Source organism: Podarcis bocagei, assembly GCF_964188305.1.
Source record: "Podarcis bocagei genome assembly, chromosome: 2".
In the NCBI taxonomy this organism is placed as follows: domain Eukaryota; kingdom Metazoa; phylum Chordata; class Lepidosauria; order Squamata; family Lacertidae; genus Podarcis; species Podarcis bocagei.
Genome location: NC_138126.1, coordinates 85,559,449 through 85,586,887, shown reverse-complemented (window position 1 = coordinate 85,586,887; position 27,439 = coordinate 85,559,449). Strand labels below are relative to the sequence as shown.

Genomic DNA, 27,439 nt, shown 5'->3' with positions numbered 1-27,439 from the left:
AACTGACTGAAATTGTATTTCTTAAATGTTTCCGGTGTTTCAAAATCATGTGATGCTGTTGTAGGAATTGGAATGTTATCTTTAGCTTAAATTACAATGTGCTGAGGCATGTCACAGTTTATCATAAGTCCTATTTTGGGGTCGTGCAAGCATTTTTTAAAACCCTCTATATCCACTGAATTTGTGGCACTTTTTCAGTTTTAGTAAAGGACTGCTGATTGCATGTTATGAGATGTCGTAAACCTGCAACAGCCTTATTTTAAAATAATTCCATTCAAATAATGACACATGGGATGAAAGTGTTACCGAGCAAGGTGATTTAGATACAGTTCTTTCTTTGCATATATTGTTTAGTCTAGTGTGCATGTAGAGTGAAAGTCTTGACACTTCCAGTATTTTGATAATTTTATCTTTGATTCTTTATGTCACTTGACAAGGTATGTTTACCCAAATGGGAAAGTTCCCAATTGTAAATTGCAAACGGTGAGGCAGTCACATCATCGGAGGCTGCAATCCTATACTGACTTAGCTGTGTGTAAGCCACATTAAAACCAATAGGGCTTAGTTCTGAGTAGACATGCATAGGGTTGCACTGCTACAAATATATCTTTCAATACCTCTGCTCTAAAATGATTAGGGGCAGAATCCATCTTAAAAGGGTGCAAACAAGAACCAAAAAGTAGAACATAAAACAGTACATGGGGGTAGCCAGGGGGTGGGGGTGGGGAGCTGCTTCCCCTAAATCAAATAAATAAATAAAAAGAACTAACTAACCAACTGCGTCACAGATAACCTGGTTCTGCCCCCCCAACATAAAGCCTGCCCCCCCCAAATAAATCATGATACAGTACAAATTTTCTGTAACTGAATAAGGTTGTGTACACAGCAGCTTAAAACACTGTGAGGTCATTCCCACCCCTACCGCTGCATTTCAAGTCATGTTTGCACACTTTTGTGCACAGCAGAGAGGCATCAGGGGTGTATTCACCTGATGTGCATTACCTGTTTGGTTTCCCCAGACTTGCAACACCCCTGAATTCCTATTCATGAAGCTGACATCTGCACATGTGCAGTGGCTGTCTCAAATTGACAAACCTTAGCTTAACTGCAAAGTGAGTGTGGATTGTGTTAGCCGTATCAAGCAGCAGTACTTCTCAAGAAACTACATGGTAGATATGGATTGTAGCTAACATCACATAGATGTGACTTCAAACACCAGCCATTAAAATATGAAACTCGCTACCATACATATTTAGAAGTGTCCATTAACTTGGATGGCCTTAAGGGGGATTTAGATAAATTAAGGAAGAAAAAGCTCTCAGTGGCTACTAGGCATGAGGGGTATGTACTGCCCCCAGTGTAAAAGGCAGGCAGTATGCTTCTGAATATCAGTTGCTGGGAATCATAATTGGAGAGAATATCATAGCTGCTCTGCTCAGGTCCTCCTTGTAGGCTTCCCAAGGCATTTGGCTGGCCATTGTGACAACAAGAAGCTGGCCTAGATGGGCCTTTGGTCTAACTGACCAGGACTTTTCATATATTCTTTGAATGCTCTTAATAATGAGGAACACATTGGAAATACTAGGCTAGTGAAGCAATTAGATTTCAAGAACCTTTTGCATACAGTTCATTAGAATGATAGAGAAAATTGAAAACTTAGAAAAGGGGAAACTAGCCTTCTCTCTTTTGAAAGGTGAGTGATCCTTCCTGTAATTTAGACATAAAATGAAACACTACTCCACCAATAGCTAACATGCATCTGAACCTCTAATGTGGCATCTGGGGGGGGGGGGGAGCGTATCACAGTGGCATGCTCTGACTCCAACCTTGAATATGCCAAGGCCAACATCTGCCACAATAATGTCGTATACACACTTATTCCGCCCAAATATATGTCTTGAAACTGCTTGGCTTCTTATACTAGTGCTGGCAATTGGTCTCACCCCATCTATTAAGTAGCAGCTGTTGACAGTGCTGCTCCAAAGCTGAGATGGTTTTTCCTTTAAGAAGGAGAGAGAAGGAGAAGAAGAAACTTTTTCAGAAGAGAGAGCACATAGAGGCTTCCTTTGCCAACTCCTTCAGGGGGAAGCAGGCCAGCAGCCCTATTCACCTAACACCAGCACAAACCTGCCCTGGAAGAAAAAGTGGACTGAGGGTTGGAAAGGTTTTCAGAGGGTAGCATGACAGAGCTTCCCAGAATTGTCCAACTTTCCTCTTGCAAGGTGTTCTTATCATGACTGCAGGGAACTTTTTACTCTTGGAACAGCTGTAGCAGGGGATAGGATCATGCTTCAAGTGAAGGGTCCTGAAATCTAATCATTGTTGCGGTTAGAATGGGGATACAAACCAATGTTAATAGAGTGGATTATTCACAAAGAGGGAGTCTTAAGGATTGCCCTCGATTGCTCTTAAGGGGCATTTTCAAACGACATTGCTCTTTTTCTTTCTTTTGCTGAATTTTAACTTCTTCTATTTTAATTAGGCTTTCCTTAGCACTCAGTTCAGTAAGGAAGCTGTGGGTGCATATCTGCGTATTTAATTTGTTGAACTCGGCAGTTACTAACGTTGTTAGATTAAAGAGCCAAAATGTTATGTATTCAATTATCCTGTTAAGGTAATGTTATTTGGTGTTACCAAGAAAGATTACTTGTAGAACTGACACAATTTACTTACTGTTGCTTAATAGTGCAATCTCCTTGATGTCTTGGAGCAAGGTGCACTGTAAATCCTTTATTTTATTTTTTTTCAAGGGCTGATCATTCAGTTAACTGTATAGAGCAGGGGAATGTGGTAGAATTAAGAGATCAAAAATACAGCTAGAGAAATTGTGTTGCACACTAGATATTGAAGAGAAGTTCACTCATGAAAGTTTATATTATAGTATCAGAAACGTACAATTTTGTGATGCACTGGGAAATTATGTGTGGCATGGAGAAGCTATTGTGTGGAAGCAGGGTTCAGAACATTTATACATTTATATTCCCTGTTACTGTATCATGAACCTCAGCAGAGTACATTGTGTTCCTTCCCAGACTGCTTGCCATCCAGGTACAGATCAGATCCAGACCTGCTTAGCTTTTGCAAGGTGGATGCATCATGTGCCCTCAGACCATGTGGTAATCATGTCTCTGTGGCAATCGCGCCTTGGATAATTGTGAAATTTGTTGGCCTTTTGAGGGAAGAGAACTGTGATATGCGTTTATCAATAAATCCATCAATTAAATTTCTGTCCCACTCTCCCTTGAAGGAGCCAAGGGCAGGAAACATGTGGAGATACCCCACTACTGCCACCACAATGTCAGGGGCCCCCATCCTGATGCCTCATGTGTTTTTAAATTCTTCTTGAATGTTAACAATGATTGTGACAGACACACTTCACCAGGGAAAGAATTCCACAAACAAGGAACTGCCTCCGAGAACATCCTATCTCAGGTCAGTGCCAACTGGGCAGCACCCAGCAATGGCACCACCATTGGTCTAAGTCTTTAGTGTCACTTTCTAAAAACTAGCCATTGAAAAAATGCATTTCATGTGTGCCTCCCTACATGCAACAATGTGCATGGAAGATGAAATACACACCAAAAATATGTGGTTCAGCCATAGAAACTTAAACATCTTGAGATTCTTGATACTAAATCCAATGTGGTCACTTTGTACTAGCAGAAGCACTTTTTTTTGCCAAGTAAAACACCTATTTTTGCTTCTTCTTTTTTGAAAATCTACCCTATCCAATGCAGAGTCCTCAAACTCCAAAAACCTTTGTCTGAGGTTTCGGTGTGTGGGGTGACTAGAACAATATAGAAAATAACATAGTGGGCTGCAGTTGGTAGGAAGGGGGATTTGGAAAAATGCATTATCTTGCTTTATGGAAGCAGAGACACTTCTGCTAGCACTGAGACATCACTGAATACAACTTTAATCTCCAGAAGCATGGTAGGGCAGCTGTATTTTGTACAAAGCATCTTGTTTTCCTGATTGACCCCAAACTGCCCCCCCCCCATTTGATAATAGTTAGCACTAAAGTGAATTCCTATTGAGTCACCCAGCTCAGATCCCACAAGGAGAAAATATAATCCTTTGACCACAGGAATCAATTACAGGAATTTTACTATCTCATTATTTTTCAAAAATAGATTTTTGCCAAACAATTTTCCCAATACCTTTAAAGTTTCTAATGCATTTAAATAAATTAAATAGGAGAATTAATCAAATAGTCAGGAATAATGAATAGCTTTAAAAGTTCTACTCAGTTGGAAATACTGAATTGCTTTGTATGACATTTGGTATCAATAATAACCCAAATGCAGAAAACAAGTGAAAAGTGTTTTATAAGAGCCTATTAAGAAACATTGTGTGGGAAAATTCCACTAAGATAAAAGTAAATTTTGACACAGTGTGTCTGTAGGAAGTAATATTAACAATGGGCATATGCGAACATAGTTACAAATCAAAGAAACTGCCACTTTTTAGGCTATAGAAGGTAAAGCATTAAAGGGTGTTTTTTTAAAGAGTGCTTTGTCAGTAGTGATATATAAGCACCTCAAATAGGTTAGATTGTTCTGTGAGATTAGATGGAAATGAATTAAATCACAAAGGCTAACTATTTCTATGAAAAGAGCTATGTGTGTGAGTGTGCATGTGTTTGTGTGTGAGTGAGTGTGCATGCATGTGTGTCAAGGACAGCTCACAGATTTTTTAAAAGACTACCGGTACTTCATTTTAGATAGATTTTTTATCTTGTGAAGTATGGGATCTTCTAGGTATGTTGGTATGTTACTACTGCTGCTAAGAATATGTTTCATCATCCTTAATCACATGGAATGATGACCTATGCCATGGATGGCCCCTCCAAGTTATCAGGACATACAATAGATTTAAGATACCACTGCATATGAAGAAAATCTCTCCTAATCCTGAGAGGTGAGGGAGTAGAAGTAAAACACCAGAGAGAAGCAAAATGAGGTATTGATTGGGGGTGGGGGTGGGGTAGGGAGCCAATAAAAAGACCTATTAGCAGCAAAATTAAATGAGTATATTAGCCTATTGGGGATCATGTCATGACAAGGAAGTCTTAATAATTTCATAAGGAAATCCATCTCTGTGGCAAGCTGGTAAGGAAAGAACAAATACTGACCACTGGTTAGTATATTACAGAGCAAAAGCAAAGACCCCTCTAGTGCTAGGATTATACTATTGTAATAGTATTTATCTTTCTGCTTTGTAGAATTGTGTTGGGAAGCATCAGAGAACAAGATTATTTTTATGATAGATATCTATCATCGTACTTGTGTATTAAACTTCTTTTTAAACCATTCAAAGATTGAACTTGAATGATGTACTCATAAGAAGGATTTTTATTTTAAAAGGCTGTTGGTGAAATTTAATATTTATCCCTATGCCCCCCAAAAAAAACATTTCAAAGAACATTGTGACTTTAAAATATCATTTCCATCATGCCTTCTCTTGTGTGTTTTTATATTTAAAGAAAACAAGGTACTTTTACAGTTTGTGATTTACAGTTAAAATACATTTCAGTTCAATTGTTTCCGTATTATTTATAGCAATTACAGCTACATAGGTTCTACTGAAAGGTCAGGAAAGACCCCATAGATTATTTGAGCTGAAACATTTTAAATATATGGGAAAGCAGGAAAGTAAGGTACATCAAAAGATGTTAGCAAGAGCTGGTTATATTTAAAAACTACTCTAGTTCAATAGATTCTAGGCAGAGCCAGCTCCAGGTTTAAGAGTATTCTTGGAAGAGCAGTTGCAACACTGTGATGAGCACTGGCTTGAAGCTGTCATCTGAATTCCCCACAATGCCCACAATACAGCATCACTCTGGAGTATTGTGGGAAATGTAAATGGAAGACAGCCTCCAGACTCAGCAACCAAGTGCAGGAGGACCCTCCCTGAGCAGATGTCAGTTCAGTTGTGGGCCTTGCCACAATGCTAGGGCCCTGCCAGCTGCCCAAGGATGCCACAGGCTGGCAGCAAACCTGATTTTACATGAAAGGCATTCCTCAAGGTTAGGCATAAGAAACATTCATGTGAACAAAGATTTGATAACAAGGAGTCAGTGGGACTCGGTGCTGGGTGATCTTATGCATATTGTTGGAGAAATTCCATTTTGCTCCCAAGAAATTGTTGATAGGATCTAATACCCACTTACCTAGAAACTAATTAACGCCAACTTAACTCAATGGTTTGTTTGTTTGTTTGTTTGTTTGTTTGTTTGTTTGTTTGTTTGCCATTCACTCACCAAAATGGTATATAAACAGTTTTGAGTAGACATGTGTAGGATTGGACTGAGAGCTATGCTTTCAGTGGAACATAAGGGTTAATATCTCTGAATGGGGTCCAAGATTCTTAAAAAAAAGAAAAAGCTTTACAAGTTTTATTTTATGTTATCTGAAGCAGAAAATCAACACTCAATAAGTGTGAACTTCTTGAATTACTTTTATATTGCCCACAAGACCTTGAAAAACACAATTATGGCTGTACTTCTCTACACAGTTACCTGTGACTAAGTCTCACTTAACGCCATGGAATTTCTGGTTGTGTGTGTGTGAATGATTGTGCTGCAAGCAAAGGAAGTTTAAAAAACACATCCGATCCTGTCAAACTATCAATGCAGGAATACTGAGGAGTATATATTTAATTATTTTTGTACAATAAAGACAATTGAAATTTGTCATCTTCTGCTTGTATCTAACAATATTTGTGGAGTTGGTACTTGCTTAAAAATGCACCTGCTCTTGCAGTTCCTCTGGCCATGGAAAAGGAGAGGAAAGGAATTTGTGTACCAAAGCATGGAGTGGAGAAAGGGACATTTCAGAGATCCAGGGTGACCAGCCCAGGATGCAACCCCATTATTATGAAGCTGGAGGGGAACTGGGACTGAACTGTAAATTCCATTTCATTTCATTTCATTTATTAGCCTTATTAGTCGATTGTCACTTGAAGGTCTCCAAGCGACTAACAGAAAGAAAATACAGATATACAATACATATTAACATAGTGGAGGAAAGTGAGAGGAATCATATAATACATTAATATTTTATATAACATAACATCCATTAAAAACATATTCAAATAATAAACAAAGCAATGCTCAGCCCCACTAGTTAACAAATAAAGAAAAATAAGCAAAACCTCAACCTCCCTCTAGTCCATTATGCTTGAGGATATTTACAGCAGCTTATTCTCTTGTATATATGCATCTATTGTCGGGTAGCCATGTGTCCTCTATTTATAGTCCTGTATTTTGAAAAGCTGTCAGAAAACAGTCTGTTTGAAGAGCTGTCTGGTTTCAAGATAAGAAACCCTAAAAAGGGAGTTCAGGGGCCTTGAAGTTGCAGCCGCCAGGACAGCATCTGGATAGCAGGCAGAGGAGACACACGGGTCACCTGCTCAAAGGCTTCCCCACTAGTGTGACATGTACTGTTTTTCAATTTAAGGTATAGCAATCATTTCAAATTTGAATATATGCATATTGCCATATGCGTAACTTTATGCAAAGCAATGTTCTCTTTGGGCCTCTGTTTTAGCAATGTGTTAAGTGGCCATCCTGAACTATTGTCAAGATCTTGTGAGATCTACTGGAGCCGGTCAGAACCAGTGCTGGAGAGAACAAATAACATTCTGAACAGCATGTTGCTGGCCAAAGCCTGTTTCTAGAACAGAGAGTGTGTGCTCATGCTGTTAAACTACGCCTTGTAGAGAGAGGGAGGAGGTATGCTTCCCTATGTGATGGCATGCTCTTTCAAGATCTATCATTCTTTCTCAGCCGTACATGGAAATGCCAGAGATGAATGAGGGACCTTTTTCATGCAAGGCACGAGCTCGCTCTGCCACTGACCCACAACCCTTCCCTGAGAAGTACTCTTCTGTGATCCACATTTGTATGCTTGTGTTTCAAAATTTCAGTAATACACAACTGTAATCGGCATAAAAAATACAATTTGTTACATCTCATAGCTGAATGGGCATTTGAACCTGTTTATCTGACATCTACGTCCGAGTCACTAGTGACCTGTGGCTCACAGCTTCTTGTATAAGCAGGTTCTCCTTTACATATCTGATCTTCTGGCCTCCAGTCAGAGTAAAATATTTTTTTTAAAGTTTAGTATGATTCCGTGATTTGCATTATTCTCCTTTGGTTTGCTTTATTAAATGTTGCAATGGGTCATAGCAAATATAAATACGATCTTCTGTAGCTCATCACACATGGATCTTGAATTAACATCCCTTAACATTAGCAGAATCCACATTGTAGCTTCCAGCCATTAGCATTATAAAATAAACTTAAAATATATACCAGACTTATATATATTTCTCCCAAGGAGTCTCCCTGGTTTCCTGATATTAAGAGTCTTTAATTATTGAGCATTTGGTGTTGCATGTTGTTTACATCACAGGGAATGTTTTTGTTCTTCTAATAAGAGACTTCACATCATGTGGTGGGAGAGAAAAAGACTGTGTGCACATACACAAATCAGATGCAAATGCGGAGTACAAAGTAAACTAGCTTCATATCATTGCTCATAGTACACATTTTGTCAGTTTCTGTAGAATGCTGGTAGATAATTGGCCTGAGATGTAAAGGCTCATTCCACTGTTCAAGGAACAAAGAGAGACAGCTTTAGCCCACGAGGCCATATTTTGTGAAACGTACTCGTCCTTTCTCTTAATGAGCTGAAACACACTGCTATTCTCTCCGCTGTAAAAAATCAGTTGCCCTTTATTCTTCATGAGCTCTATGAGATATTCAGACTGATACCGTTTATTCTAGTCTTTATCATCTTATGGTAAAGTGGTCTTTCATACTATGAAGATAATATGTGCTGTCATCCTAACCAAATGGAAATAATGATAGTGCTCCAGGAAAATCTCTTGAGCCTAAACCAAAAAAAACCACACACAAAACGGATACATCCGTGCAAAACTTTGCTCTGGCTTTAGTAAGATTTTGAGGCATCTTGTAAGAATGAGGACTCTTGCAACATGGTCCAACTTTCAGTATCACAGTCAAAGAGGGTGTAGAAGCAGATCACTGTTACTCATCTACAGGTGTATTAAAAATAAGCAAAACTGAAGCATATAGCCCGCCACAAAGGAGTTCCATGTAAACAACAGTATAGGAAAGCTCTTGATAACAAAGTTTTATATTATGCTATTTTTGTATGGCACAACAGCAGTCTCGGAGGAGACAGTGTAACAGGCATGATAGTATCTGACCTTATTCCTGAGATTTACGCAGAGCACTCTCATTGCACGCTCTCTCTCTCTCTCCCTTCTCCTTCCTGTATACATGATAAATACTCAAAGAAAGCCAGAAAGGCAAGGACCATGCATCTCTGAGTCATTAGGTGCATATTTGAGTTATTTTCCATCACAAGAAACTATATAATGTATAAAGTTGTGTGTTCTGTTTGTTGCGGCCTGTCCTGGGATATTATAAAGGCACTTTCCTCAAATGGAAAGTGGATGAGGAAGTGGCTAGTTAAATGCTTTTCTTCCTAATTCTGAATAAAAATGATGGGGCATGAGTGGCATTGTCTTAAATCAAGGATGGGAAACCTGTGTGGACAAACAGTTCTTGCTGGCATACAGCTCCCATCATCCCAGCCAGTGGGTGGGTGATGGAACCTGTAGCTCAACAACACCAAGAGTGCCACAGACCCCCTACCCCTGTTCTACGTATTAATAGCAAACTCATTTTCCAAGTGGGGGTAATTTTATAGCTAGATATGCAGAAGTGGGAGGTATCAGCAGACCCAAGAGAACCTGACAGTTTGCAGGCGTACTGAGGAGAGAGATAAGGGGTAGAGTGGAGAGAGTCTGACTGGAGTTCTCATTAAGCCAAAACCCAGCAGAGAGAAGGTGCTTCATGTAGCCATTGTACACACTGTTAGTTTTGTGTGTCTCTGTGTGCTTTTTTTTTTAGAAGTCTATCTAAGGAATGTGAGAAGCTCACAGGCTTACAGGGCAAGTTGTGAGGCCTCGGTCTGTTTATTTTTATTTTTATCTCCCACCTTTCTTTGAGCTCAAGGCGACATACATAGTTCTCCCCATTTTATTCTCACAACAACCCTGAGAGGCTGAGAGTGAGTGACTGACTGACTTGAGGTCATATAGCGAGTTTCATAGCGGAGTAGGGATTTGAACTCTGGTCTCCCAGGTCTTAGTCCAACACACTGGCTCTATGCCCAACCAGTGCCCCAACAAGGAAATGTGGGGCAGTATTCATTGTGATGGCAGCATGTAAGGTAACATGACTGTCTCTAATAAAGAACAGTAAAGTGAACAATCCTGCGGTTGTGCCAATTTGTGTGCAGGAAGAAAAGGACTTAGGGTATGGGCAAGCTGTCCTTCTGATGTACCCCTGCTCACAAAACCCCAGCACCAAATTGACTTCATCTTATTCTAGAGGGTTGGGGAATTCTCTCAAACAGATTTTATGACATGCAAAGGGATGCAGTGGGAGGACAAGGAAGTTGTCCCATTATGAGAGACTGGATTTTGCCCAGAAATTGGGGCAGGGGGAGAATGGAATGAATTTTATCATAGGGAAAGGCATAGTTAGCTGGCTAGAACTCTGTATAGGAGCACTCAACTTATCTTTTGTGGCTCTCACCTATTTCACACTCTAGATAATGGAATGAAGCAGGAAGGTAAACCATGAATAACTTTAGTGCAGTTAAATCTTCATGTACTTGACCTCTGACAATACCATGCTGACTTCCTTAAAACTTCCCTTATCTCATTTTTCTCTGGTTTTGTTTTGTTCCTGATCTTTCAGGATGTCTCAAGCACTTTTCATTGTACAACAGCCTTGGTGTTTTGTTTTGTTTTTTTGTTTTTTATCTTTTAGGAACTCTCACACATCTATTGTTTATATTGAGTCTTTGATATTCTAAGTTGAAAAACTAGCAGGTGACAGAAAAGCCTTTGCATTTTTAGGAAAACATTGACAACCTGCCAGAATAAAGGAACATGAACATTGTAAACTGCTGGTCTTCTCATCCATATCATTTTTACTATAAATTCCCTGGAATGCATGGCAAAAGACCCCCTCTCCTTTCAGCAATGCCTCCAGGAAAGGTAACAACAACAACAACAACAACAACAACAACAACAACAACAACAACAACAACAACAACAACAACAACAACAACTTATTTATACCCCGCCCATGTGGCTGGTTTTCCCTAGCCACTCTGGACGGCTTCCAACAAATATTAAAATACAATGGTCTGTTAAACATTACAAGCTTCCCTAAACAGGGCTGCCTTCAGATGTGTTCTAAAAGTCTGGTAGTTGTTGTTCTCTTTGACATCTGGTAGGAGGGCATTCCACAGGGCGGGTGCCACTACCGAGAAGGCCCTCTGCCTGGTTCCCTGTAGCTTTGCTTCTCACAGTGAGGGAACCGCCAGAAGGCCCTCGGCACTGGACCTCAGCATCCGGGCAGAACGATGGGGGTGGAGACGCTCCTTCAGGTATACTGGGCCAAGGCTGTTTAGGGCTTTAAAGGTCAACACCAACGCTTTGAATTGTGCTTGGAAACATACTGCGAGCCAATGTAGGTCTTTCAAGACCGGTGTTATGTGGTCTCAGCGGCCACCCCCATTCACCAGTCTAGCTTCCATTGTAGTTGTACAATCTACAACTGTACAATGAAACACACATACAGTTCTTGATTATCTATTTTTCTGCCCCTTTGCACTCTTTAGTAATGAGGAAATGTGAGGACAGGAGAACTACTTTGGTTTCACATATATTTTAGTTTGATTGCCATTTTATTAATTTTCAGTAATTTGCTCTTGTGTAGCAAATATCAGCACATGCAACCAAATATTCACCACAAAGTACCACAAAGTACTGTGAAAGGTAACCTACCTCATAGGGTTGTTGTGAAAATAAAATGGGGAAGAAGAAAAGCATGAATGCCACCTTGAGCTCCTTGGAGTTTAGGTGGAATATTGGTTGGTTGGTTGGTTGGTTGGTTGGTTGGCCGGTTGGTCGGTTGGTTAGTCAGTCAGTCAGTCAGTCAGTTAAAACAATTCCTGCTACTTCCTAGAGGAGGAAGAGACATGTGGTGGTGGTGGTGGTGGTGGTAAGTGACTCCCTGATGAGGGAGAAAGAGGAAGCATTGTGTCGAGGTAACAGGATGTCCCAGGAGGTGTGCTGTCTTCCAGGTGCAAAGATTCCTTCCTTCTGATTCATGCAGGTAGAAATGATAAAGCCAGACACAGACTTCAACATATAGCAAAGAACTATGAGACTCTGGGCAGGAAGCTGAAGGGCTTTGGGGTGCAGGTGGTTTTTTAAATCACTCCTTCCTGTTGAAGACTGTGGCCCAGAAAGAACAAGGACAATACTGGAGGAAATTCCTCTATGACCTTTTTAATGCATTTTAATGCATCAGAGTTTGGTGAATATTCTTTAAATGAAATTTCTGATCATAAGGTGGCATCTGATTGACTTCTGTGAGAACAGAATGCTGGACTAGATGAGCCACTGGTCTGATTAGGTTATTTATGTCCCATCGCAGTTCTGAAATGTACCAGATGTCATGGGTTAACCTTAGCTCAAAAAAAGCAACTCCTTTCAAATCACCTGTAATTAATGGCTATCTCATTTTCTCATTCATGTTAGCTACCATCCATATTGACTCCAAGTTTGTATCTTTCTGCATCCAAATCTCAGTGCCATCCAAAACAGCAACACTGGATTCACCATCATATCACACTATATTTTTTGCGAATAATCAGTAAGAAACTGGCTGTAAGAAACATGGGCTTAGTTTCATAGAATTCCTAATTTTGTGCATTAGCTGTAATACTTCAGTGCTGCTGATGCAGGTTCACTTTACTGATTGTCCTTCCCATCCCAGCAAGCTTTTCCATATAGATAACTCGCATGTCTGAAAGATGATCTGGCATGCTACTTTTCTACATGGGTAGCATTTTGTGCGCGTTAGGAAGAACGTTCTGTCATCTGTGCCCACACCTAGCTTCTGAAGTGACACAGCCAAAACACCACTTTACCAACTCAGTGATACTTTGTCTCTAGCCATCCTCTAGCATTCATGGATGAAAATCAATAGAGTGACCCATTAACAGTAATTTCTGTCCATTTAGATCCATTGTGCTCAGGACTCCCTTGTTCGAGTCATTACACTTCCACCAGAACCAATGCTTTTCATCATTGCTTCATTAGTTCAGCATACAAAATAGTTTTGTTCCATAGTCCCAAGAGCTGGGTAGATTTATTAACCAACTAGGTTTCTGTTATTGGGCTGTTTTTCAGTGTGAGCAGCAGAATGAACTGCAAAACATAGAGTGGAAAACTCAAAAGATGATTCCAGCTCTAAAGATGAGAAAACTGCTATAGTTTGTCAGAAACGATTTGTGCAATATAAGCGTAAGACATGTATGAGAATTTAGAAAAAAACATACTACATTAATGTTTGTATACATTTATTGCTCTCCTCCTTTTTGATATGAAAAGTTGGTATCCAGTTCTACTGCAAAAATATATATAATAACCCAAAAAAGTATCATAAATAGCAGTAACTATGACAATAGCTTATGTTTTCCACCACTTATTGTGAAAGAAATTGGCTTGGATTTGGAGATGTCTTGCATGAGAAGAAAACCAGTTGCCCTCTGACAATGCAGCCTTGCCAAGTTCTTGCAGGGAGACCAGCAGTAGGCGTTTCCAAGCCAATTACAGTCAGAGCCACCCACTGACTGATGGTAAGATGGCAGACAAGTGAGGGCTGGCAAGTGTCTGAGATTGGTGCGGCAACCATCCATTTGCCCTCTAATGGATCAGCCTTTACTTAATTTCCCAATCCTTCTGCAGCCTCCATGCCTCGTTGTGCAGAGAGCTTTTAATTTTTCTCTGTTGGTAGTTTTTTTGGTTATTGTTACTGATTGATCTTAATAGATTGTTATGTACTGCCCTGGGAATATTTGAGCCCGTAAGCACTCAGGAGCAGTTGGGGGGGGCAATGCAAGGAGGTCTCATGGTGGGAGGGGAGGAGCCAGGAAAGCTCCATTGTGCAAAGTTCCAGTCTTGTCAGGATCCAGCCCATCTTACACAGAATTTATTTGTAACTGTATTATAGAGTCCTCTCTCTTTTTGAACTAAAAGAAGGGGTGAGCATTCATTTTATGGAAAATGGGGGGTTAAATAAATATGTTATAGAGTCCATGCACTAAAACAAATGAGTTCTGGGAGGTCATGCATACCTTTTCTCTATTTTTGTTAGTAGCAGCCAGGCTACTTTAGGATTACAAGGAGGATGGGAGTGGAGAGAGTATTTTTAGTTCAGTCTCTTTTTAGTTGAAGTCCTGGATACCAATTGCTGTTCACCCAAAGAAAAAGGCCCAGAGGGATTCTGAAGGCTCTGGGGACCAATGAATAAAACCAGCAATGCTATTGAGCCTTAGGAAAAATAAGCTCCAGAGAGAATGTCTAACCAAGCTAGTTAGAAAAGTTTACTAAAGCTACAATCCTAACCCCACATACCTGGGAGTAAACCCAGTTGAGTTCAATAGGACTTACTCAATTTCTGAGAAGACATGGTTAGGATTGTCCTGTAAGTCACAGCCCTACCCTAGGTTTTCCCGGCCACTTTAGCCTTTGATAATATTTTTGAGGCAAAAGAATATTCCAGATGTTGCTGAACTACCACTCCTTTAATCCCTAGCCAGTAGCCATGCTTCTTAAGACTATTGGGAGTTGTAGTTCACAATATCTGGAGGGTCAAAGGTTCCCGACATCTGCTTTGAGACATCTAGGAAGAGGTCTTTTTTAAAATAAAAAAAATATCCCACAGTGCTCAGATGCACACATTTGTTCAAGAATGAACAAAACCTAGCCTTTGGCCTCTAGAAAATATGAATCCAGAGAATCTATGAGAAATATAAATATTAAAGATGAAAATTCTGTTGAATAGTAAATTGATTATAATGGGAACATTGCTTCTTTTGTAAAAACATACAGTTTTGAGTGCCAAATTTATTTTCAAGAGCCAGTGTGGTGTAGTGGTTAAGAGCGGTAGTCACGTAATCTGGGTAACCGGGTTTGCGTCTCCGCTCCTCCACATGCAGCTGCTGGGTGACCTTGGGCCAGTCACACTTCTTTGAAGTCTCTCAGCCCCACTCACCTCACAGAGTGTTTGTTGTGGGGGAGGAAGGGAAAGGAGATTGTTAGCCGCTTTGAGACTCCTGAAGGGGAGTGAAAGGCGGGATATCAAATACAAACTCTTCTTCTTCTTCTTCATAACAGACAAAAGCCTACTAGAACAGAAGGCAATTGTAAAGAAATTGTTCTTATGATTAGTATGAGCCTAACAGAACTCCTGCTACGAAGTGGTGCTATGTGTAAGAAAAGGAGGAAAAGTCTGTTCATGATATTGAGCAGAAATGAATCAGCACTTTTACCTGCAGGTGCGACACATTTAAAACACATTTTACTGGCTAATTAATTATACATTACTAAGCTATAACAATGACATCATATTCCTATTGATAGCAAGAAAAACCCTTTAGAACTCAATACCTGGATGAATTTCATTTTGCCACGTTGTTTCTGTCATAAAGTTTTAGAACTGCAGTTTAAAATAAAAGATGAGTTAATAGGATAGAAGGAAGGGATTGTTCCTTTTTCCTAGCTGTATGTCAGATGTGTCTGAAATCTGCATACCTCAGATTTACCTCTGGTGCAGTGAAGGGTGGTGCAGATTACAAAACCTGGCTTCCTTCTGCGTCTCCCTAGAGCTGCCCTTATACTTCTTTTAGAATAATCTGTTGAGGTAAGGTCAGTGAGAAAAGGTTGACAGTGTAGTGTGACTAAATGTATACCTTCAAAGCTGCATTGTGTGAGCAAAGGAAACAAAATCACTTCTGCTTGGACAAAACAGCCCAGCTGAAATCACCCATTTTCTCTGGGTGCTTCCGGGTGACATGTTGTCCCACACTTTCCAGCACATTTCCCCATCACTTTCCTTATTGCAAGAAGTCTGATCTTTGGGGAAAGCAGGTTTGTTGTGCACATGCTATCCACAGTGTACATCCATTCTGCACCCTGTTTTTTTTATATAAAAATGAGGTCCCAGTACTCATAGCTTGATAAAATGTAAAATGCCTGTGTGTCCCCCTTCCTACACCCCTCCCCATTTTTCAGTTGAGTTTGTGATGAACTTTTAATTTAAAAGGGGGGGGGTGATCTAAAATAGTTGTTTGGCAAGATAATAATTTCATTGGTGTAGAAAATAAAAAAGTTGCCTAGAGAAGAAAGGCAGAAAGACCTTATAGTTATAATACCATAATCCTACTACTTATATCCCCACTAACCCAGTAGAGCTGTAACAGGCAGGAAACATTTATTTATTGTTTTTTAAAAGCACACCTTTGATCCCTTCCTGAAACAGATCCCATTGATCCATTGGTAAAGTTCCAAATCCCCACCCTTCTCCTCTCCATTGTTTGCAAAATTGTTTTTTTTCCTTTGTCCAAATACTCACCCTTCTCCTCTCCATTGTTTGCAAAATTGTTTTTTGCAATAACAAATTCCCATTAAATCCTTTTTGAGTGGTATGCCTTTGTTCCGATATGCCTAACTTTCTCTGGAGTACGCCCTGACATCAGGCACTAGCTAGCCATTTATTTTTAACTCCCTCAAGATGAGGGCATTAACTTCTAAAATTGGACTATGGGAGCAAGTATTTTCTCTTCCAGCTTCAACTTTTTAAAATATTAATGTTTGAATAACTACATACCAGTTTGTTGAGAAATCCAAACTGCTTAGTAATTAATCCTTGCTACTGTACCACCCACTTTCAGTGCTATATAAACTCTGTTTACGGTAAATATAGAATGGGTGGCTACGTAAGTTAAACAGCAACAGAAAACCAATAATGAAGCCAAATTGAATAACAATACAGCAGCACTCCTAAGCAGCACTCCTAACTAGCTGAAAACTAACATATGTCAGGAGTGCTCTGATGGTGTTTCCTGCTTGGCAGGGGGTTGGACTCGATGGCCCTTGTGGTCTCTTCCAACTCTATGATTCTATGATTCTATGAAATGGCCATGTAGCAAACAGAAACTGAGGTGCCTCCACCCAAAAAAGCTTGGCTGTCAAGGAGCTTCTGCTGCCCCCTCCACCCATAGCCTTGCAAAGCTGGGATCCAGGGAGAGTAGTGGCGCCTGCCCACCCACGCCATGGGGAGCCCGGGGAGCCGATGTGGATGGCAGAGAACTGGACTTTCTGACAGGCAGAGAAGAGACAGATACAGTGGCAGGAGAGAGAGAATTCCTAAGGGAGGGGGGGATAAGCAGTTAGCCACAGGAATTCAACCTTTGTACACAGAGAGAAAGATACAGAGAGCAGGAATTCATTTGCAATGCTCAGATAATGACACACACAGAAATAGGGGGGGGTGCAAACCGCCCCCCCCCCGATCTTGTAGACTCACGAGATTAGCTGAGAAGTGTGAAACGGACAGGAAGAGAAGGTGAGGTTTTTCCTGTTGGGGGGAAAGGGGCGGAGCTCAGTTCCGGCAACTGGGTCATTGGAGGAGGACTGAAATTAGCGGAGCTCCAACCGGGACTTTTTGTTGAACCAATAAATCTTAGATAACTAACTGCCGGGGTCATCTCATGGTGGGGGGGGGGGAGACCCAAGCTTTACAGTGGACTTGGCAAGCGCAAAGCAGCCGCCCACCTCCCACTGGCACCCCCAGTGCAGCCCTGCCTGGTGCTCCTCTCTGCGCCACACTGGGGGTGCTTGTGGGGGGCACCTATTGCACACTCCCTCAAAAATCTGCACCTGGGGCCATGGCACCCCTGGCACCCCCATGCTATGCCTCTGCCTGTACATCATATTAGAGCATTCCACCGGAAAAAAACCACTGTCTGTATTCAAGTTGTTCTTTCTTGGGAAAAACTGCATTTTGATGCATTTTCCCCCAAACCAGATTCAAATTGAGAAAAAGAATGACAACTGCATTTAAGAGAGAATGGAGATGGGGTGACTGATAAGCAAAGCTTTACAATAGTCAACAAAATGAAATTGAATTAGAATAGCCAGCTCATAGGCTTCCAAATAGCATCATTGTGGGAACAGAATTGTGGACTCAATAAGTCTTTGGCCTGGTCCAGTGTAGGACCCTTCTTATAATAGTCTAAATAAGGTTTTTAGTTTAAAAATGACAAGCCATAGAAAGATTATAGTATGTTTAGTAGAACATATTGGATAGAAGTTCATGTAAAAGAAATATGAGTATAGTCCAAGAGGAAAATGATGCAATAATTTCTGCAGGTAAACCTATTTAAAGAGTAGATTAGCAATTGTAAGATTATTGTTTGATTTACGTGTTGTGTATTAATTTATTTTTTAATAAGGGCTCTGGAAACACTTATCTCTAGGATTCCCAGCATCTCAGCCAAACCCATTTCAAAGACAGAACATGTTCATGTATCCCCCACACTTTAAAAATACATTTTGTTCACTCCAAGTCTTTTAACTTAAAACATCAGTGCAAAATCTAGGAAATGAGAATGTAGAACTCCTCTCTTTTTTCTTTTTTTCTCCTTTTGCAGCAATAGAAATGTGTGGAGATGAAATTGGAGGCATTCTGTGATCGGGCAAATTATGTGTACACTGAGCTTCTTCTGTGATGTTCAGATTGGCAAGCAGAGGAGTGAAAAGAATTGGCTAGGTGATAATGGGATGGAGAATTCCCGACATGTGTTCTGTCACTTTAGGACTGCAAGGGAGATTGTGATCACAAATTATTATCCCCAGGTGATTTTCACAGAACATCTACAAATTCTCTACTCCTTTCTCTAGCCCCATAGTCAGCAGGGGAGAGCATTCATTCCAGCTGGAGAAATAATAATCTGGTCTGGAGATTCTAAACCCCTACAATCACATTCCATTGTGATGGGCATAGAGGGAGAAACTACTGGTCCAAAGCCATTGCCTTCAGAGAGGAGGGTCTCACCTCAATCCAATAAATGAGTGCATAAAGATAATCATTATCCTCTTCCTAGTCACTATCCACTCCCAACAATGTTTTTAGATCTCAGGACTCCTCAAGTCTCCACCTCCTGCAAAGGAGTTGGCTGAGTTGAAGGAACTATTATAGGAGATGCAGTTAGTTCCTTTGATTTTGGAAGGAAGAGGGGAGAAATAAGATGAATTCCCTGGATTAGAATGGCTACTTTAAAAGTTATGGCTACTTTAAAAGCTTTTTTGGCTCATATTTAAAATAAGGCACAAAGTATATGTTGTGTTAAATGTGTGATCACATTGTATATATTTGAGGGGGAATAGATCCAGTCTCTAAGTGGGGAGGGGATTAGTTCTTTCCTTTGCACCATGCTGCCAGTTAAATTGTCTCTTGGAAACTGCTAGTTGCCCTTGGCACCAATTGGAATGTCCCTCCCATAGCAAGTAACAATTGTTGTGGGTTGGGTCATCAGGACTGTGCTGCAATGGAAAGGGCTAATCACTAACCAACTTTTTTGGCAATCAGACTCTTTTGGCTGCACTGTATGTAACCAAGATTGCATTGGTTGCACCTATGTTGGGAGACACTCTCAGTCACTCTCAATATGATTGATCATAGTATCATTCTAGATAAACTGTCTGAGTTGCAGCTGTTGGGCTGGGCAGTACTACCACTTGCATGGTTAACTCCAGAATATATTGCTGGGAGCATACTGTTCTGTTCTGTTCTGTTCTGTTCTGTTGAATCTACACTATGAATCCCAAAGGATTATCTCCCATGCTGTTTAATATGTGCATGAAACTGCTGAGTGAGAGCATCTGAAGTTTGGGGGTATGATATCACCAATATGCAGGTGACTATTCCTCCTTTATATAATAATCAGGTGAGGCAGCTGGCATGTTGAGCCAGTATCTGTCTGTGGCAATAGACTGGATGAGGGCAATAAACTGAAACACAATCCAGACAAGACATAAGCACATTTAGTAGGTGGTTACTTGACCTGGATACGTGGAGTTTAATTAGTTCTGAATGGAATCATACTTCCTGTAAAGCAGGCATGACTTGGCCCTCCAGATGTTTTGGGACTACAATTCCCTTTATCCCTGACCACTGGTCCTGTTAGCTATGGATGATGGGAGTTTTAGTCCCAAAACAGCTGGAGGGCCAAATTTGGCCATGCCTGCTGTAAAGGATCAGGGGTACTCCTGAATCTGTCATTGAAGGCACCCACTCAGTCACCTACTTAGCTGTCACATGGGAAGCAATCAAATCCTCCCCATCAGTCTCTCAACCAGGGATCCAAAACCCTACAGAACAATATCACAGTGGCATATAATTCATGCAAAAGCAATCAAATGGGGTGCTGCAAGTGCCCTCATCCCAATACCAGAGGTACAAGCCTCTGATATGTCAGCTGCTGCAGCTGGTCTTATAAAGTCTTTGGACTAGCCAGATCTGCCCACACAGCTTTTGGAGCTGCCTCCTCTAGCTACAGGTGTTACAAGTCAGTGGCTCAGCAGCAACAAAGAGCAGTTTCTCCAGTTCTGCAAGCAGCTACAGTGGTACCTCTAGTTACAAACTTAATTCGTTCCAGAGGCCTGTTCTTAACCTGAAACTGTTCTTAACTAGAGATGTTCTTTCGCTAATGGGGCCTCTTGCGGCCGCTGCACCACCGGCACCCGATTTCTGTTCTCATCCTGAGGCAAAGTTCTCAACTCGAGGTAACTCTTCCAGGTTAGCAGAGTTTGTGACCTGAAGTGTTTGTAACTCGAGGTACCACTGTACAACTTTAGATCCGGCCAGTAATAACTCACAGACATACAGGACTAGAATTTTAAAAGGCATAAAAGACTCTCCTCTTGGTCTTGTCCTCCTTAGATATTGGCATCTTATAATCATAATAATCATAATTGTCATATTATAATCATCATTATCATCCTAACAACAGCAACAACCCTCTATTGCATGCACCATGGTCTTAAACCTAAACATTTTGTTTAGATTTAAGATTTTGATTAGCTTTTGGTTTGCTAGAAAGATGCTCCTTGTGTGTTCTTTGTGTGTAAGTAAACCCAGCAAGAGCAAGGTGTGGAGCTTACTTTACCTTATTGTAATCTTCGTGTTTGGATCAGGCAGAGTACTTTTTCTGCTGATTGTGAGAATTTAATGCTGATTTCCTCTGGAATTATGATTAGATTCATGCTGCACATTCTATAAGGTGGGGCCTTGTATGTCCTTGTGAAGGGTCACAAATACAAGCCCATAACCACATAGTTTCCATGTGAATAGAAGCGTGCTTTGCTTTACACATGATGGGGTAAAGGATTATATCATTAGCTTCAAAGTGCGAACTATTATCCTACCATTCTTTAGAAAACATTGGAGTGGTGTGCTCACAACAATTTACCCCAGGAAAAACTATTAGATTATCAAGGGATAAAGATGTTTTAACAGAATTTTATTCTCTTTTTATTTTAGTGCATGTGCTATATAACTTGAACTGCAAATCCATTTCACTGTGTTGCTTTCATAGGAGGTTGAATGTGAAATTATAGTTGGTTGGTTTTCCCTCACTTCCTGTGTTCTAATTGTGTTTCTTGAAAAAGGCTGTGTACTGTTCATATGCAGATGATAATAAATTAAATAACTGTAGAATAAACTGCAGCTGATTTAACTTGAATTGGTACAAACTGACATTTTCATTATGCTATTATTCTTCCTATGTCCCAGTTTTCCTAATGTGAGCATTGTGTTTAGAACTAATTTTCAAATATTTCACATTTCTTAATACTATTTGTCTGATTAATTAATGCATAATACATCCTGGAGACTAATTTGTTTATTCCTAGTGGACTCATTAGGAAGTGCTGTATGCATAAGAGATTAAATTTTAAGAGAGCTACCTTACAATGATTGAATCATACGTCTTTTTTCCTAAAGCCTGACAATAATGCAAGCTATGCTCCTTCCTTTGAGCATGGTGGGGGTGGTAGCATTACTTCATGCTTTTGAACTTCATCTTTTTGAACAATATTTTTACTTTTGTGAATTGTGGAGGGATACTGAAAAATGGAATTTCTAATATCTAATATATGTGTGATTTACTTGGTAATAGAATGACTGGATGTAGTTAACGCAGAGGAACTTATATTCAGCCAATTATAGCCTGCTCCCCTTCCCCAAGTCTGAGTAACTGTCTCATTGCACTGTAGAGTTGGAAGGGATCCCAGAGTCATCTAGTCCAACCCCTTGAAATGCAGAAATCTTAGATAACTCAGATGAATAATGGCAGAATGCTGCAGTATAAAGGCAAAATGTGTCTTTCTTTTAGATAGCAATTGAAGGGAAATGACTTTTATTTTATTTTAACCTATAAATAACATATGGTATTATTTCTCATTCTTTACCAATGTTGGGAATTTGGAATGGGGCATACTGTGGTGAACCCACACTGTGGGTGCTTATCCCATTTTCTCTTTCACTGTTTTCCTGATTATACTCACACTCATTCTCTCTCACACACACCAAACCTCTATTTGGCATCAGGGAAAACATGTATATTTAAAACAACAACACTTGCTGTAGGCTGGGGTTGCATTCTCTGTGAATGAGACCATGTGTAGTTTGGCAGTGCTCCTAGAGCCATACTACAGCTGCATTTTAAAGGTCCAGATGACCTCAATGGTTTAGACTGCCTATTACCAACTTTGATTGGTATGCCACCTACAACCATTCCTGAGCAGGTATAGCCTTGGCACAGTAGATGTATTGGTAGCCACATGATTATACTACCATAATGTGCTGTATGTGCACATTAACTAACTACAGCTAATTAAAAGGCAGGTGCTAGCTTCTGTACATCCAAGGTGAGTGCCTATCAAAAACTGAGTCCCATATTGGCTTTGGCTAAATTTAAACCCCACCAGTCTACTACCCTTAGTATTGCAAGATTGTCATGAGAGCGCTTGGACTAAAATTGTCAACCAAAAGCTTTACTTTTCTGGTTTATAACCGCAAGAGTTATTAACACTGGGCTTCAGTAAAGCAAATAATTTAATTAGATAGTGCCTATATGATATTGAGCGACAGAATTATTTGGCCACGATAAGGAAATTTTGTCCATGGTATAGTTATTTTCCACCTAGTCATTTTGAGATATTGGCACCCCATTTGCAAAATTTAACAATTCCAAAATACAGGCGTACTTTCACTTTCACAAGTGCTTTCACACAGCACACAACCGCTCGCGTCATAGCTGTCCAATCGCCACCATTAGCTCTCCCGATTCTGCTGTTGCAGCCAATAGACAGCTGCTCTTGTCGCAGCAAGCAGGAGCATGATTGGTGGCCGCTGGTGGCAATCAGGTGGTTTCTGCGACGCGAGCAGAAACCACCTATCAGCTACCTGATCGCCGCCAGCAGCTGCCAATCACGCTCCGGTTTGCTGTGACAAGGGCAGCTGTCTATTGGCTGTGGCAGTGGAATCGGGAGGGCTAATGGTGGTGATCAGGCAGTTGCGACATGAGTGGTTGTGTGCTGCAATCTGGCGGGTGAGTGATTTTCAGCATTCCCCATCAACAACAACAATCAAGTGGCCAATTGCCACTTACAGTCTCGGGCTCGCGCCAAAAACCCATTTGCCCACCTCAGCACTACCCATGTATAAGATGACCCTAAATTTTGAACCTCATTTTTGGGTCAAAAAAGCTCGTCTTATGCACTGAAAAATACAGTGGTTTCTGATAAATTTTACAACTACAAGACCTAGTGGCAATTGTTTCCAAACAAATGAATGCACTCTTGCCTTTATTCCAAGGCACACTGATATTCATAGCTTCGGGAGCCCAACAGCTCGTTATGTAATGTGTATCTATCCTTAGCGTATTGCATGCCATTCTTCTTTAAGCCTGCTTGCAAAGCTGGATTTCCAAACAAGTGTCCTTCCAACAGAACGAGAGGTGGATTTGTGCATGCTTGTGCACTTTACATAATAGATATTGCAAAAGTAATAATCGGCCTTACTATTAGAAGGATTATTTTTCAATCAATTGTTACATAGTTCTTAAGACAGACTAACTCTATAGCCCTATAAAAGTCTATTTTTACTTGTACAGGCTCATGAAAAATGTTTAAATTTTAGAATCATTCTTTCATCCCTTGTAAAAAAAATTGACTACTGATGGGCATTAATAATAATAATAATAATAATAATAAAAAGCTAAGAAATTGTTCAGTATTACTGGAACATTATTACAGTGCTGTTGAAAGCAAATTTTTCTGTAAGAGAATTTGCTGGTATTTCTTCTCACAGGATTTTAACTGTTTAAAGTCTAGTCATAGTTTATATTACATTACTAGTGAAATAGGCAAAGGCTTTGTCCCTTTACTTTAATTTCAGCTTGCACATCACTTTTAATTTCAGCAAGCATTTTATAGAGAAGAATCTTGTTTTTCTCCTATACATAAAGTAGAGAAGATACTGGAGTAGATAGACTGACAGACAGACAACGATACATGTGCTGGTTAGTCCAATTTGGTGACTATATATCCCCAGGAATATATATTTGCACAGATAATGGAACAACTGAAGTTTTGTGGGTAGGGCTTGCAAGGGATTATGATGAGGTGAGTTGATTTGCTAGTGGGAATCACTCACATTGTTGTGGGATGATTAAACAGACAAAGGGAGATGCATCCCAAAAATTATGGGGTGGGGAACATGTGGCCCTCCACAACTCCCATAATCCCTGACCTTTGGTCATGCTGGCTGGGGTGATAAGAATGCAAGTCCAACATCACAGGTTCTCCACACCTGTTCTCCTATAACTACCTGGAGGTAGAAGCAATGGGATAACTAGAGCACTCCTGATCAAAATGGTGGCCTGTATAGTCCAGCATCCCTTTTCACACAGATCCTCCTGGACAACCCACAAAAATTGCAAAGTGTTTCTTTCTGTTGCTTTCATCCTCAGTAACTGATATTCAGTGAAACATTGCTTCTTGTAGCTAGTTACTTAGCCATCCTTCCTACCATTTCAATAATTAACAATGAATTATGACATTCTTCCAGTTGCCCTGGATTCTTTAATATTCATAGTGGCAAATGCCAACTACTTCAATAAGTTTTGGAAAACAAGCATCTGATCTGTATCTTTAAAATCTTAACAAATTCACATTTTTGTAACAGCAATCGTAACTAATTCTAAATCACCCTTGTGGTATAAAAACACATTTGATAGCACATATTGAGTTATGACAAACAGAGTGTAATACAACAAACATTTACTCAGTTAAGCACTCTCTGTCCAGACAGTGTTTCAAACACTTTAAAAATGAATTCACAAACATTTCTCATGTTCAATGGGTGCTTGAGCTTTGCAGGGGAAGTAGGCAATGTCGGTTGAACAGAGAGTATACAGGACCATGGACAGCTCGAAGGAGGCCTGATAAGATAAGTTGGTAGAGCAAACAGAATGAGTGTAGTAGGCTGTAGCTCCCAAGTCGTTTACAGGAACCTTCAGTGGTGGCAGGCGTGTGTTCACATGCTGTGATTGATGTTTCTTCCTTCATACATAGGAAATCCATAACATTTGCAGCATCCTTATGAAGGACATTTTGTTAACACATGCTCTGTGTTACTATGCCAGCTCACAGGAAGACCAGCAAAACAGGCAATGTCACAAAATAAAATTATTTTTTTCTTTTCTATTTTAGTGTTATGTATTGTGAGCTCCTAGTAGTAAATTATTTGGTGGTTGCTGCTTGTGCTTTCTAAAAAAAATGTTCTAGGCTTAATTTTTGTTCCCAGTGAACATTCAAAATTTAATAGATAAGAAATGCATTTGGGATCAGAGGGGGGCTCCTTTCATATCCCAGTTTTGCGAATGTGCCTTTTTGCGTGGTGTTCTGTTTGTCATTGTTGTGCTCCACAAGGACGGCATCTGTTGATGAGCTAGTTTCTTAAGAAGTATTCCAATGATAAAACAATACTCTGTTTAAAAAAAATCTCATTAATGACAATAACATGTTTTGAATGTTATCCTTAGTAATTGTTTTGCTGTAAGACCAATGTTGCATATTTTCTAACTATAGATGTTATTTTTTTATTTTTTGTTCTATTTCCTTTTCAAGATAAGGGATTATTGTTTTGCTGTTGATAAGGTGAATATAGTTAAATTACACTCAACTGTGAATGTTGTAAGCATTTTAGGGTGAACATCAGAGTATCTACCCATTTGTATCTATAAATAATTAGAAATCAAAAGTAAATATTAAGTCAATCTGTAAGGAAAGGTAATAAAAGGTGATGAAATATAATAGAAAATCATAAGGCAAAATGGATGAGGCCATTCACTCTTAACACCTACTTTTGTGAAGAATAAGATGGTGGCTTTCCTTAGGGGCAGAAGCAACACTGGCTTGGTTTAACATTTGAACAAGATCTATAGCAAGAAAAGCAGTTATTTAATTAAAGTGTGTAGCATTTTTGTTGTATTTGTCAAACGTTGCATGAAAGAAAAAAAGTATTATTCATGCTTATAATGTAGCCTGACATTTATTAGTCATCTTGGCCATCAAACAGAAAGCTCTTTATGTTCAGTTCTATGAAGAGAGTTCTCCCTTAACCCAAGATCACACATTCGTGAACCTGTTTTCTGTGGCGATGATGCTGATTGTTAAGTACAGCAGCATCTGTCAGTTCTGTCACAAATATATTGTTATTGTCTCAGAAAAAGGAACGCCAAATGTGCATGCACATTTAAGAAATTCTTTTCAATACATCCTAGCCTTTCAAATTGTGTGTGCGTGTGTGTGTGGAGGGGGGGGCATGCTATGAATCAAGAACACAAGGTGAAGGACAGAGTGAGCCACTGAGCCATGCATCCTGCTGATGCTTCACTGAGAACAGATGGTATTCTGAAACAGTCCATTTGTGATCATTCCATAATAAAGATTAAAGTTGCATATTCCCTACCAGAGGTGCTTTCCCTAATCTGCTAATTTAGAGAGAAAGTCCTTAGTCTTCCTCTTTCTAGAATTTATCTTCAGTTGTTGCATTTTGATTAGTCTTTCTATTCAGTAAAGGTATGTATATATAATCTATCTGTGAAAATATTTCAGCTACATGTCTGTTTCTAGGATGTTTGAGGATGATAATTAGAAAATGCACCCAAGGCATTTCTCTCCATAAAGCTGTCCTTGTGAGCTAGAGAGAACAGGTAAGGGTGTGGGTGTTAGAGCAAGGTGACAGCTGGGACTGAGAGCTGAATGCACAGCAGGAAGGCAGATGTAAGTTAATTTTGTTCTTGTCATGAGTTGGCAACAAACTGTTATTTCCATTGACAATAATGGATCTAATTGGTATCATGACAGGCTGTGTGATGGCAGTCAAGCACACAAGATGGTT

At 40.0% G+C, this 27,439-nt stretch overlaps 1 long non-coding RNA gene across 1 annotated transcript; it reads right to left on the bottom strand.

Annotated features, from left to right (window-relative positions):
* Window positions 1-11,937: 11,937 nt before the first annotated feature.
* On the bottom strand, window positions 11,938-16,748 carry LOC308579797. Its single transcript, XR_014004588.1, has 3 exons — window positions 16,541-16,748; window positions 15,732-15,821; window positions 11,938-12,078 (listed from the first exon to the last, which is right to left on the bottom strand). It is a non-coding gene; the product is annotated as an uncharacterized lncRNA (long non-coding RNA).
* Window positions 16,749-27,439: the final 10,691 nt, after the last annotated feature.